Consider the following 14,924-nt stretch of genomic DNA (forward strand, 5'->3'; position numbering starts at 1 on the left):
TCTACCAACAAGGGTATAAAATGCTGCACACTGTTTTGCTGTCTAGGTTGAAGAAAATTACCTGAGAGTACCTGGTGTGTTCAAACATAATTCTTCCTTCTTTGTCCCTGAAATCGTACTGTTCTTTCTTACATATGATGCAAAGCAGCAAACCATGGGTTCTGCCATATAAACAAAACATCAAGAGGAAAACTTTCAAGGTTCCCTCAGCTTTTATGGGATCTAGGTCTACCTGTTGATAACAAAAAAATAAATAATCAAAATATAATGAAAACATTAAGACAATATTATTAAGACATTTCTGCCTCCTGGTTATCTGCATCCATGCTACAGCCTCCCACTCCCCCCAAGCTCGCAGCATCCAGATGAGACATGGACATAAAGCTCAGCTAACATATGAGCCAATATTGCCTAGCATACACAGCCTTTCAACTTCCAAAAAGTTACAGGTTTGGGTTTTTTGTTTGCTCCTCATCCCCCTGCTCCTAAATTGTTGAGAGCTCCCAAACTGAAAAAGCACCAAAGAGGAGTTGTGAACTATCAGTCCTAAACTTGTCTAAATCCTAGTAAAATTAATTATGTAGACTTTCTTTTGTGATTCCAGTGAAATGAACTCTCTAGACTGCTGGGGATTTTTATATGTACTTCCTCAGTTATAAGAGTTTTCAGGCTCCCTCATCTGTTCCCAGCTACATCCTGTAATTTCCAGTGCTGTTTGCTGCACTAAATCTGGTCAGCACAATTTACATGTACTTATCAGTGACTCATCCACATATTTGAAGATCTTAAGAATGAATCACATCTACATGTTTGCTGAATTCCTTCTGCTGCTTGTGAAGGAAGGCTCGCACTGATGGACTGTAGAACAGAGCTCAAGACAAGAGAGACTTTGATGTTTAGGGGCTTTATGTGAGTGTGCACTCTCTGAAGAGAGGATTTACATCAGTTTATTAAATCATGCTGACTTTGTTGTCAAGCTCAGGCAGCGACACCTTAACAAAACGCATCCTTCAATTTTTCAGGCAGTAACTGAACGTGAGGTATAATTAAAATGTTTGGGTTTGAATTTGGCATTTAAAATATGTTGTTGCTGCTGTTAGAATAGCTCTGTGTCAAATTGGATCAGAGGAGGAAGTGTCACTCAGCACAACAGGCCACAGTCTGCACATATAAATTGTCTCAAATCTTCCCTTTCAAATGTCAGCTGACAAATCAAAATGAGAATAGGCTATGCAGCATAAATACCAGTTATACATTAAAGACTTAACACAGGGCTCCTGTCTACTAACGTCTGAGAGCTCCAAATGCAGAGAAACCACACAGAGTTAATGATAATTGATATCATATGGTCTTTATCAAAGCTTCTCAAGAAAAGCAGCTTAAGGGAAAATCTGTAAATGTGTGTCTTGACCACAGTCTACCAATCTTCTTCCGCATTGGAGCCTTTAACTAATTTGTTGGTTTAATTACTGAGGCACAGGAAAGTTTGCAAGAGTGATAATTGCATATTCTTTGATTGCTGATCATTACATCAAGTGATCTTTACGAATTAAAAATAAACCCTGAGTGTAATATGTGAACCTAGGAAATCAGCTTGTGCCTGAATCTGGAAGTATAAGCCTACTACTCCTGGCTGACAGCACAATGTAATAAAGCAAAGCAACAGCAAAGTTCCAAAAACCTGATAGATATTGCTGTGACAGACAGTTAACTGCAACCTACAAAAATCTGGGATTCAAAGTGGGTCAAGCAAGATCAATGAGACTGCGGGCTCTCATTTGAGGGGGGTTTAGAGCCTTGTTAGGTAACTTCTAATGTGCAACATACTTATATCTTTAATTGGAGGGGGTAGTATAGCCTACTGCACCGTTCTGAACTAGCGCCGGAGGAATTACCAGAAGGTCAAACGGAAGAGAGAGGCAGGGGGAGGAGGAAGTGGTAATTGAAGAGACAAGAGATGATTGTGAAAGTACTTGGAGGAGTCTGTGTGTCTGGCAAGATGCAACCGGACAAGCTACAAACAGGAGGCAAGGCACTTACTGCAACAACCTTTTTCCTCACTTCCCTCCCAGCCTAAAGCAATGCCATCACTAACTGTCCTCAGCAGCTGCTGAGGCAACAAAGCACAATAGTGACTAATTAACTGCAGTATCTATCCCAGTCTAATGACAGAAATATTTGCCATACATACACTCATGCAGCGATCAAGCATATAACTACAGACACTTATGCTGAAACACCTTAGTTTTCCAGAGATTAACTGAAACAAGAAGTTGACAGAAAAAACATATAGTCAATAGTTGAACGGCTTTCCTCCTGTTCTGACTCTGTTTACAGCAGTTCTTCTCTGTCCTTTCCACTGTTTATAAAATGCAGTGTCTTATAAACGTTTGCATCATTCAGCAGCAAAACTTGGTCAGAGCTTACCTAGGAAACAGGCCAGGCCTTCAGTCATCAGCATAGCTTTTCACACCCATTAAAAACTAAACACAGCTTGAAAGATAAATTCAGAGGAAATGTTTTAAACAAACTGACCTACTTTTTTTCTTTTTAAAGTATCCCATCACGGAGAAGGTGACAAGCAGTCCTGGATGGCACTGTGAACATAACGGAATTCAGAGTAGAGCCTGAAACACATGGGAAAGAGGGACCAGGAGTGCGTGAGTTAGGCCTTGTGTTACAGACAGGCCAAAGTGCAAAAACCTCAAAGGCTAAAAAAGTTTGTACTAGAAAACAGGGGTGAAAGAATTTGGGCAGCAACTTCACAGATGGAAGTACGTGTTTGAGGTACAGAGTGGTAAGATAGTCCAAGGGACATGAAGAGAGAAAATGGCATCATTTACAATGCTGTAGGGTAACACAAGAAACAGCAATTGAAATAAGAGAAATCAAGAGTCTGATGATTACAATTCATCAGAGCAAAGAATAATGAATCCAGAGTAACACAGATCAAGGAAAGGGTTTGAGTAAGGATAAGCCTCATGACTGAACACGTGACACATGACTCAATTACATGGAGAGACAGAGTAAGTCAGGTACTGCTGGTGGCTTCTGAAGACACTTTTTATTTCAGATGCTGAATATCCAGTCTGCCTGACTGGGAACAAAATGTTTGCCTAAGAGGAAATCTGGCATGTTCTCATCCCACTTTTACAGCAACCCTTATTATACGTTTCTTGGATTTCAAAGGATTCTCTTGTAGATTAAATGGACTCAATATTTTCAGCAGTTCTGCTAACCATTGTTTACTAGTGTTACCTTATACCTGAAAAAAGTTCTTTATAACCCCCCAAGACATATTTTTGAATTATCACAACCTCCAGACTGTATAGTTAAAACACTTAATCTACTCTTCAGAATTTCTCCTCAGATCTCCATGCACCACCTTGTTCTTATATATACACACACTCTCCTCTGACATGCAATAATAAATTTGAGATGCAAAAGCTGTACATAGAGAAAGAATGCAGGGTTCCTTACGCAGCACACCGAAATTTGATTTGCAACATTTAGTTATTTGAAAGTTTCAAGAAAACAGCAACAGCATGACAGCTTGAACCCCTATACTGTTTGGATTTCCCTACCCTCGATAGGGAGGATGGAATACATAAGCAAAAAAGGGGGTTGTTACTTGAACTTTTTTTTTGATAGGTGCTTTAAGAACAATTTCAGTTTTCAAAAAGAAGATCCATTTATGATTAATATATAATCTGGTTTTAATGAGGATTTTTTGGGTGTAACATGTACCTTCAATACAGCTACACTATATCTTTATAATGCACACCATTTGCCAAGAAAGACATTACAAACATAAGACATACAATCTTAAAGTGTTTCTGTAGTATTTTTAGAGTTGTATTGTAAAATGCAAAGCCACAACAGTATATCATTATAATTCAAATTTAAAGGCAAAAAAATTCAATATTAAGTAATTTCTTCTGCAACTGCTCCAAGACTGATATTCTGCTGCATAAAAGTATAGACAGTATTTCAGCTAAAGGGTTTTTAAATTATGCACCAAACCTTAAAACACTTACAGATGTACCAGCTTTTTGCTTGTGATCCATTCCACTCTGCAGTGCCATCACTCACAGGCAAAAGGTATTGGCAGACTAAGACCAACATTTGAGATCTTAATCAGAACTTGGAAACCTGGGTTACAAAGGGAAAAGAAAGTATTTATACTGGCATTGAACAGTTCGTCTGCAGTCACCCTCTTCGTGACACTACTTATTTCATATAATTCTATCACATCCTTCTGAGTCTTTTTCTAGGCTGATGAGTCCTCCTATTTGGTCATTGCTCATACAGAAGTCACACCAGACCTCTGATCATCCCATCAGCCTCCTCTGGGCTTTTCCTTTCAGGAATTGAGGGGACCAGAATTGCATAGACTGCTCTACACTGACCTACGACAGATTCATAGTGTTACAGTCAACTCCACTCCTGACATTTTATATCCTCCTTCAACTGCTACTGCACTCAGCCAGTGCTTTCATAGCACTATTAATTTAACCGAGGTGGAAAGAATCAGCATAGAGCTGTAAGTGCACTTCCCCCACCCTCTCGTGTACCACCACTTTTGCTGCTTTGTATGTCTTCTCACATTAGTCATTTAGTCCCAATGTCTGTTTGCAGCCCATCATAGTTGGTCCTCAACCCTGTTCCTGGAAAAGCTTGGTATCATCAACAAACTTTGTCACCATATGGTTCTCCCACTCATTTCTCTGTATGCTGAATATTGAACAAATACTTGCACAACCTGCTGATGATCTGCCTCCTTTCTGAAGGCTGGTTACATACTCCTGCTCAATTTTTCCCGTCTTTTAACTAATCACTCACCATGTTGACACTTTCCCTCTCATCCCACAGTGCTTTTAATTGCCAAACACTTTTTCAAAATTTGTATTAACTGGGAGCGAGGGGACACACAGCAACGGGGTTCCCTCAAAGAACTCAAAATCTTTGAGACTTACCTTGATTTTGCCTACACACCACCAGCCCCTCTGAGATGCATGATGTTTATTAAAGCATCAGGTAAGTCTGATCTAGAGCACAGTTCTTCCTTATCTACCCAGTTCTTATGCCAGGCTTCCCAGTCTGTGGTTCCCTATAGCCCTGCTTTCCCTATTCTCAAGATTAGGTGCCCTCACCTAATCCTGTCTTTGGAGCTGGTAGAAAGACAAAGCTATTTTAAAATGACCATTTTGTCAAAAAATGTAGTTCCACTTTTGAAACTCAGGGCAATAACACCAGATCAGGTGACATTTGCTGTATATACAAGAAAACTGAAATAAACTACGTTATAGTTGCTGCTGAATGGTTTGGTAGCCCCTGATATCATTCAAGGTTCCTAATACTGGAAAGGCTTGAAAATTTTGTGACCAGTTCCATTCCTCTCCTCGCACTCTGCTACCATTTGTGGGTCTCCAATAGGATGAATTCTTTTTCTTGCTGGCCCCAGGTCTTGTGCAATTATAAAACTTTAAGCATTATCTTTTCCCTTTCCTTCCTTTCTGTTCAAAGGCATCATCTTTCTTCTTCCTTTATCCTGCCTCCTGTCCTCCCCGCTAGCAATTTGTTAAAGATCCTGGTTAGACCTTTGTTGTTTTACTGTGAAACAGCCTATCAATACCATCTGTTGATAACAGGACACAGGGGCTGGAAGTATTTTGTTTTGGTATTTTTGATGTTCAAGTTGAGCCTCATCGGCTCCTGGCAAACAACGATCTGGATGTTGGCTTCACATCTTGTCTATACACAGCCCAGAAATCCATTGGAGGCAGACAATGTGACTGCTTCCCCCAAATCCACTCAAATCTGTTTGAGAGCAACAGGATCACAGCTGGAGGAGAGATTTCTTAGGGCCTCACAAGTTCCATGCTGGGTCCAAATAACTCCTACAAATGTAACAGTGGGTAACAATCCAAGTAACATTAAGGGAGCCAAACAGTACTTACACCCAATGTAAGAACCGTCTCACAAATAGTTTATGTGCGAACTGACTTGCCCTGACTATATCTGAATGGTTAACTTTATCCAACACACTAACAAAACGATCTGAGCAGAGAGATGACAAAGTCTGCTAATGACACTCAGCAATTTAGGACAATAAGGGCTGATAAGAATTGTTAAAGGATCATATCAGACTGAAAAGCTGGGCAATAAAATATACCAATGTAAATTGATCTGATATGTAAAACAATGCATAAGGGGGGAAAAAATAATTTCTAACTGCATGCATGGAAATAGTGACAGCTGAGTCGACCATTACCAAAACTTGATGATATAGTCAGGCAGTACACAAAACCAACATCTCAACGTTCAATAGAGGTCAAAAAGTTATTCAAACATTAGGAACTATTAGAAGGAAACAGCAAATGAAGACAATCATTACACTGCCAAATCCATGGTTTACCCACAAGCTGAATGCTCTGGTCTGCTCATCTCAGAAAAGGCTATAACAGATAGTGCTGGGGGGGCGGGGGGTAAGTCAGAGCAGTCTTATAAAAAATACAGAATAGTTCCTGGACAAGGAACAACAGTCTAGACTGAGACTCTTCTGTTTGAAAAAGAAACTGCCAGTCATCCTGCAAGAGCCTACCGAGAGCACTGAACCTAGAGGAAGCTGCGCTTGAAACCATGCACTAGGAAGCAAATATAGAACGCAAGTATTAATCTAACTGCAGTAAAAGACACTCCATTATACATTGGTTTAAGCCACCTAATGCTTCCACATTTGGTGGGCTTTTTTAATACGCTGCATATTTGCTTAGCAATTTGGGTCATATTTGTTCTTTTGCAGAAACGGGAAAACCGGCTCACGATCCTCACACAAGTAGTTTCTTTCTTTTTAGCTTCTATTGTACAATGTATAAATTCTTCCCCACTGTAATTCTTCAGCAGGACACAGCCATACTTGGATGCCTTGAACCTCAGCAGAGCAAGAGGTAAGAAATGTGGAGGTAAGATGGGGACCAGCTCAAGCTCTCTTAGTACAGGTCTCTTATAGCTTGGAGAAGAAAATGCAGAGCAGATTACATTTTATAGAAGCACTCAGCTTCTCCTCATTTCTTTGGCTTTAAATAGCTTTGCCACCTGCCTGCTCATCTAAGACAGCTCGTCTGAAGCAGCAAGATAGACCACCTCAGCCTGCTCTGCATGAATGGCCCCACTGCAGCGCTACTTCTGCCACTGAATTTCCATAGCCCATAATCTCTACTGGAGCAGACATACCTAACCATGGCCCTGATGGTTTAGGAGGCTGTACAAACTTAGCTACGAAGATAGCCCTCCACTACTCCTTTAACGCAGAGTCTGATCTCCCTGGCACTGCCGACATAGCACAGACACTGCCTCATAAGAGGCAGAATTTGAGCAGAAGCATTTTCCATTTGTTTCAAGCTTTTTCATCAGCAGTAGGCACAGGCCTATGTTCCTCTCCAACCAAACCACTAGTTGCATGCAAAGCACACTTCTGACACTCTGCAGTGAGTGTGCATAAAGACTTTTCCCCCTGTATTACCACAAACTTGTTTACCTCATCCTTAAATGAATTTGGTTACGTAAGCCCGTTAAGGAGGTCTGAGTCTGAGGACTTGCATGCAACGTTCTAAATGGACCCGATTTAAATTGATAATCAATGGAAGAAGTTAAATCAATCACAATATCCCTACATCTAAAATTGAACACAGACTGATAGGCTCCCTATTTCAACAAGCTTATGCCATCATGAGATGACAAACAGGGCTGTAAGAGGGTATAAAAGTAAGTAAAAAATGAAAAAAAGAATTATATGGCTTATCTTATGTACCTACTGAGGCAAAGTTGAAATGCTTTTCATGCTGTCTAGCCTGCTCTGTGGAGATTAACATCCTCATCCCTCATATAAAATACTCTCTTGATACAACATATAATGGGGTCCTAAACATACACAGAAGATCAGCTGAACATATAGTCTCCCCTGCCCTGTATTGCCGCAGATTAAGAAACAGCCTAGAATTCTGATGACCTACTACCATAATCAAAGAGCAAACATTTTCCCCAACATCTCCCACTGTTTTCTGCAAGTGACGTGTGCCCTCTATCACAGACAGGGTAAATTCAGTGGGCTGGATGCCAAGCACATGCAGCAAGATAAAGAATTAGCTCAGGCATAGCCAGCACTTGAACCTCCAAAGGTGTTTAAACTGAGACAGTATGTAGTATGAGTCAGGTTTTATTTATCTTATTTATCTCTAGCATTTAAAAAAAAACAAACAGCACCCAATCAAACCAAACCCCAAGCAAATACATGCCTGTTTGATTTTTATCTTGCTGCCCCTCGCAAAACTGCCATAAAAATTCAGCCTTCCCCCCACCAAGCCATTTTATATCAAACCAAATACACTATAAATGAACTCCTGCTTCCTGTTTGCACCCAAATGCTGATATGACATTGCTTCTGGAAACAAACAGTCCCATCCGTCTTTTATATTAAATTGATTAATTGTTTTTCCATTTGTACTCTTTGTGATGTTCCTCCAAACACTCTGCAAATTATCTAGCCCTTAGAAAGCCAGAAGTTGTTTGGCTCCCCCCACCCCCCTTCCCGCCTTTAAACTTGAATGTAGCTTGAGAGACTTAAGATCTAACATTAGTTTTAACTGCTTCACTGTAGACCTGCTGGCACCATTGACAAAAAGGGAGGGCTCCGAGACATGCCGCGAAGATGCGCTCATTTCAGTGGCCAACAAAGAGCCAAAGGCAACCCCTATTATTAGTGCTAGTGAGGCTAGATTTACCGTATTATTAATCATTAAAGTCTGACTAAAAATTCAGACTGGCTTGTACTTACTCCATGGGTCAGGGAGCTTTACCAGAGCTCATTAACTGTGCTGGGCTACTCATTTACTCTTTCTGCCACAACCGTTTTCCTAATGCATGAGGGGGAAAATGAAATACAGGTGATTTTTCTGTTTGAGGGGTGTCTGCTGCTTGATCTTAACAAATAGAAGCAGCAGGAGTATTTTGCTTGTCAAGAGGACAGTAATTCTTCAAATCCCTCTAAAGAGATAATGAGTGGCAGCATAATGCTTTTGATCTGTCATAATTATAAAATAAAAGAGAGTGGATGCAAAGCTCGTGTGCCATGGGAAGGTCACCCACTTTTAAACATCTAGGATTCCCTCTGTGTCTAATCCCAGCATGTCCCAAATGCGGCCTATTTTTAGGCACAATAGTGGGTCCGTTATATATCCTGTCCCTATAAAATGAGTGCCTTACTGGTGATTCTCCTGTAGGGCAGCTAATAAGTAGGGAGGAAAATGATGTCTCTGTACTTTTGACTTGCATGCTATTGCAAGGAAGGACAGCAGGAACGTCTCCGCTGTGGCGTCAAACAGTCCCCCTGCAGCATACATGCAATTTAAATTATTACAAGGCAATGTTACAAGTATGAACCCTGGCACAAAATAAAGTAATTACATTTAATTAGGCAGCCAAAAAAAGTGATGGCCTGAGACTCACTGCCTTAGATGTAGCCTTTTGTTGACTTAACACAGGACAGGTAATGAATGAAACTTCAAAGTGTAAGCAACTAAATTGCTACTTAATTAGTGGAGCCCTAGTCAAAAACATAGCAAAACAAAACAAAACAAAAAAACCCAAAAAACCCAAACCCTCAATTTTCTTGTGTCAAAGGAATTCAGACAAAGAACCCACATCTCAGAGAGGCCCTGAAATCAAGGATTATTCTATTAAGTACATGTTTGTGTTCAAAAGTGAATTTCTGTATTTGTTAATGCAGAGCTTCCAAGAGGTGCTAGATTGGAAATCCTGGAACCTGACTTTGCCCAAAAGGGAACTTGGTGCAAACAAGTTACAAGCTCACAAATCCCACTTGCCTGCTAAGCATCAGGTACAGATATTTAATCCTTTTAGTACTCTGATCTGCTGGTACACCCATACCAAGCAACCTACCACAGTGAGACAGCTTTAGCTTTCAGAACTCAGAAATTATGTAAGACACAGAAAAAAGAAAGTAGGTATCATAACACTAGATTTTTTACAACCCCTCTCAGTTTTGCTGTTTCATATCCAGGATTGCATAGTCTGCCAGAGCCCTCTCTGGAAGCCCCTTATGCTTCCATAAGCATTCTGCTGCTTTATCATACAATTAAAAGTGAAAACCAAAAGTGGGTCGGAATAGCATAATGAGTTACGCTGGCCTGTGATCTCTGGGCCAGCATTTTATTCTATCAGAGATGAAAACAAGCTGTTTATTGCTCTTATCCCATTCCTCACATGCTTACGTCAGACTCTAAGTCTCCACTCCCAAGAGATGCTCAGGATGGATTGGCAGGAGCCTCAGCAGCCAATGGAACCTTTATTTCATCTGTCTTCCTGCAACCGTGTATTTACTGGTGAGAACAGCTGGAAGGTAAAATAACATCTATTATAAAGATTTCTACCTGGCTCATATTTTTCTTCTCAGCCTTCTTCAGTGCAACGCACCCTTCAGCTCCTGACAATTTTAACCATTTTAACTCTACTTCCCACCCCCAGTTGCCCACCTCTCACATCGTTTCCTTTTATTTCTTCCCTCACTCTCATCTTCCCCTCCTGCTTGTTGTTCATCTCTCTAGAGTCTTTTCATCCCCATCTGATGTGCTGCTTCACACCCTCCGCTGCAGAGTTTGTGGCTGAGTTTTGGTAGCGCTTTTTTTTTTTTAGGGGAAGTTTTCCTTTTCCTCACATGTCCCCTGGATGAAACACAGGATTATTACACACACACACACACACGTTCTTCCCCTTTTTTGATATAAGATGTGGAAAAACCCCAAGCATATGAGCTGGTAGCTCATAGTTTATAGGCGTATGAGCCTATTCTTTGCAATTACTTGAGAGCAGCAATGCGCTGCTGTGCAGGACACATCACAAAGTAAGAGGCTTCATACATTGACATTTTGAGATTTTATCTAGTCAATGGAAGTGTCTTCTCAAGAGCCTGTATAATTCAGGAGTCCGAATAACATTTTGAAAAGTGACTCAGTGGGAGGGTCTCCCTTACACTTTTGCATCTTCTGTCTCCATGTAAATCATTCTAGCTTGATTCTAACAATTTTCCTTTATATGTTTTATCCACATAATAAGTAATAAAGGGAACCTTGCCATTGAACTTCGTTGTCATCTTTTTTCCATATCTTATATCAAAAAAGGGGAAGAACAGGGGGAAACGTGAAATTCCACAAATTCATATTAAGCCTACTTTTGCTAATACCTTTGATGGTGATTCCTTATAAGTGACTTAAACAAGTCATTTGTGACGTTGACCAAAATTACCTTGCACTGCCTCCCTCCCGAATACCAACCACACCAATCGCTTTTGCTGTGGGCTGCATATCAGTGCAGCGTGATGCTGACCCCTTCTCCACTGTTCTCTACACCAGTATCCATTGAGACAACAGCATTTTTGTCCAAAACCATATCATACCACCCACCAGCTTGCCTTTTAGCTGGAGATAAGAAACTTTTGAAGGAGTCACCTTCTTTCTGCACCTCTCACCAGAACACTGAATGTGAAGACTGCTCTCTGCAGGGGTGATGTAAAGATCAAAACCATGCGCTGGACAGTCACATACGGTTTTCAGTAGAAAGTGCAGCAGCACAGAATCTGCTCTACAAGGATATAAAATGTGTATCTACAGAAAGCAATACGGTATGTTCAGTGGCCTTTTCCCCGTCACCAGGCACAGCACTATGGAATACATTAGACTCTCAGCTTTATCTATTAGCATAGCCTTCTGCCAACAAAAGCTGCAGTTCTGAGATAAGTCAAGTGTTTCACTGAAATCAATAGGACTATCTTGTGGTCCTCTGCACTGTTCCTTTTTAGGACAGTGTCAGAAAAGTGTAAAACAGAGAGAGGGTAAGGAAAGAAGAAATTAACAGAATTTCACCAACTTTTGAAACAGATAATCAATCACCAGAAGAACACTAACAGTAAGCATGGGCCAGTTGAAAATTGGATTTAAATTAGATTCCTCATACCTTTCAACAATACATAGAAATGATGCTTTTAATTATTCAAGAAAGATTGTGAAGTGCTATTTGAAGTTTTGTTTTCCAGATACGATTAAAATACAAATTGAAGGACAGCGCATGTACATTTCTACTGCTACAAATCTGTGTTCACTGAGGAGCATGTTGCTTGCAAAAAGAGATAAGAGATTGGAGCAGTTCGGCCCTTTTTCTCCAGAAAAAAGTTGCTATTGCTGGGACAGCAATAGAAATACATCTGCTTGCACAGTGCACATTAATGCACTGGCAGAGTTGTGATGTACTAAAGATTAAGGAAAAATCAGAGAATGCAACAAAGAATATTTCTGACGACTTGTGCTTTTTAGTATCTAGCTAGTGTCAAAACCTGTATGTCTCAAGGAAATCAGTATGTCACCACCTCACTGTCTAGGCTCTACTCTAAGCTGTTGATTGACTGCATTTACTATTGCATTTACAAATAATTGACCAGCTGCCTAGCTATACCATCGGTTTGTCTAAAAATAGACCGAAGTATTAATGGTAACATACCAGAATTCTTTAGTGAAAGAAATCATACATGCACAAATCAGAAATTCTCTTTCAAATCCATTTTATGTACATAAATACGTACATAAAACTATATAAGCACTTCACGTATCTTATCTCTTCAGGCTACTGCTACATCAAAGTATTCCTGACTGTGCACTCGTATTTCCATCACCTTTCTTGATACAAAATCTTGTTTTGCAAGGCAATACTTTCTAGAGCTAAATATATACAAATGTCAAGTTCCTAGGCTGGTCTCCTGAAGACTCAGAGAGTTTGAAAAGGTCTGCTATCTCCCAGAACAGTCATCATATCTGGTTAGTGACAGATAAATCTGAAGGTCTTTCAGCAGAACCAGTCTTGAGCTTTCCAACACGTGGGACAAAACTGACTTTTACTGCTTTGGGGAAGAGGGTGCAGGGACATTGTTCCTGCCCTGGGAAGGGCAACAGTGGGACAGAAATTTAAGCGAGGACTGAAGAGGCAGACACCCTTCACTACAGCACTTTCATGGCCCTAGTTTAGAGCCATTAGATTTATTTCATATTAACAAATTTTATCCTCCCTCAGTCAGCCCCTGTGGCTGTGACATTTACCTGCTTGAAGGCATGTAGCAGATTAAAGAAAACAGAGATGTAATTGCTCCTCACTGAATAACCTGAAGAACACTAATCCCAAGGCAAGACACAACAACTCCCCCCCCCCCCCTTCATACTTCCCCATTTCCGCTTCCTCCTCTCCCCAGGGCATTCATCATGCAGAGGAGCCTTGCCCCCATAGAAGTCCAGCCTTTGCTGCACAGCCCATGGCTCATTTTCTAAGCAACAGCAATTTTACAGCTCCATTTCCCCTTTTCCTAACCTTGCTTAGGCTGCTCATAATTTTCCATTTATCACCCAAGGCTTTCTGGCACTTGTCTCAACTTTCCATGCAGCTCCCAGTTTGACACCAGCCTTGTGACCTTCTCCCCTCTCAGAGGTGCCACTGCACATTACTTCTTCCCCATCAACACACCTGGCCAGGCTCACTTACACACATTTCTGGTAGTCCACTGCCTCAAATGGTTTACTCTTTGACAACCTCCACTACCAGCCTCTCCTCCTGGTACATGCACAGCATTAAAAAAAAAATCAATTTTTTTAATGCACAAAAAGTGCACAAAGAAACAGCAGTTTTGTGATTAGGATATGGCATGCAGAGGTCATTTGCAAACAGATTCCAAATGCAAACAGAATCATCTCCAAATCTTGTCCTATATATTTTTAAATCAAAGGCTATCTTCCTTTTGTAATATCATGCCTTTGGCTTAAAAGAAGCTATGGCTTGTCAGAAAAATATTCTAATATAATTGAAGCTGTCGTTCCTGAAGGTCACCATAAACACAGTTATTCTAAAACACTGCAAGATATTCCATTAAGCGTCCTATGAATTTCTTTATTAATTTGAGCACTTACACATACATTTTTACAAGCATTCAGCTGAGTCATTCGTACACATGCACACTCCCAGCAGCTAGACAGTAAAAGTTTCCACCTTACTGCTTATAGATATTATGATGAAAGCTTCTAACTTGCTTTAGTTCTTATGCTTTAGCAGAGGTAATAATGTTGCTGGTTATTGTAAAGAAACATTAACATTTTTTCTCTAAGTATTTATAAAAGCACTAGAAGATGGGGGAAACTACTCTTTGAGTGCCACCATTATAAACGGGCATACAAATACAGTGTCTTATTTAATCACACATGGTACAGCTAAAGAAAAAAACCTATTATTGATGTTTACTGAAAATGTCTGGGTGGGGAATACAGTTCAACAGGCTCCTTAGAAGCATGCAGAAGATGGGACCATCAGCAAGAGGTGGTTTTTGAGCAATATGTAAGCATTTCAGGATAACAGCAATAATAAAGTTTTGGTCATTCATAGTATTGTAGTGCCTCTGTGACACTGAGCCTTGTTGGTACAGTTGCAGTGAAGCATTTTGCTAGTCCAAGAATAGATGTGTGGCCCTTCTTATTAGGTCATTATGAACATGAAGAACATTGTACAACATGGGAGACCATAGGAAAATTGCATTCTTTCAAAAAATTCCACCAGTGTTGCCTTTTGCATCTCTTTCAGGACTGTAACTGCCTCCTCAAACACAGTTTAACTGTACCTGCCCTTCCCCTAAGAGGGCTAAGGTAGATTCAAGGCAAGATTCATGGAATCAGCTGCAAACGCCACCAGCGTTCCTTTGCTTTGCTCCTACCTAATCTACATGCAGGCTAGAGGAACACATAGTCCCACAGCAAGGTTTAACTTCCAGCACAGCCTGACAATTGTAAACCAAGGAATTACTCTGATGCTAAACAATAAGC

The 14,924-nt window shown here is 40.5% G+C and overlaps 1 long non-coding RNA gene across 1 annotated transcript in view; it reads right to left on the reverse strand.

Moving 5' to 3' along the window:
- Positions 1–364: 364 nt before the first annotated feature.
- The window catches only part of LOC121094049, a 43,997-nt gene continuing 29,437 nt past the window's right edge, over positions 365–14,924 (reverse strand). Inside the window, exons 3-5 of the long non-coding RNA XR_005829728.1 lie at positions 4,038–4,152; positions 2,536–2,627; positions 365–2,427 (exon numbers count right to left, since the gene is read on the reverse strand). This is a non-coding gene — a long non-coding RNA (uncharacterized LOC121094049). The remainder of the gene's footprint in view (positions 2,428–2,535; positions 2,628–4,037; positions 4,153–14,924) is intronic.

This window comes from Falco naumanni, chromosome 9 (genome assembly GCF_017639655.2).
Source record: "Falco naumanni isolate bFalNau1 chromosome 9, bFalNau1.pat, whole genome shotgun sequence".
Taxonomy (NCBI): Eukaryota; Metazoa; Chordata; class Aves; order Falconiformes; family Falconidae; genus Falco; species Falco naumanni.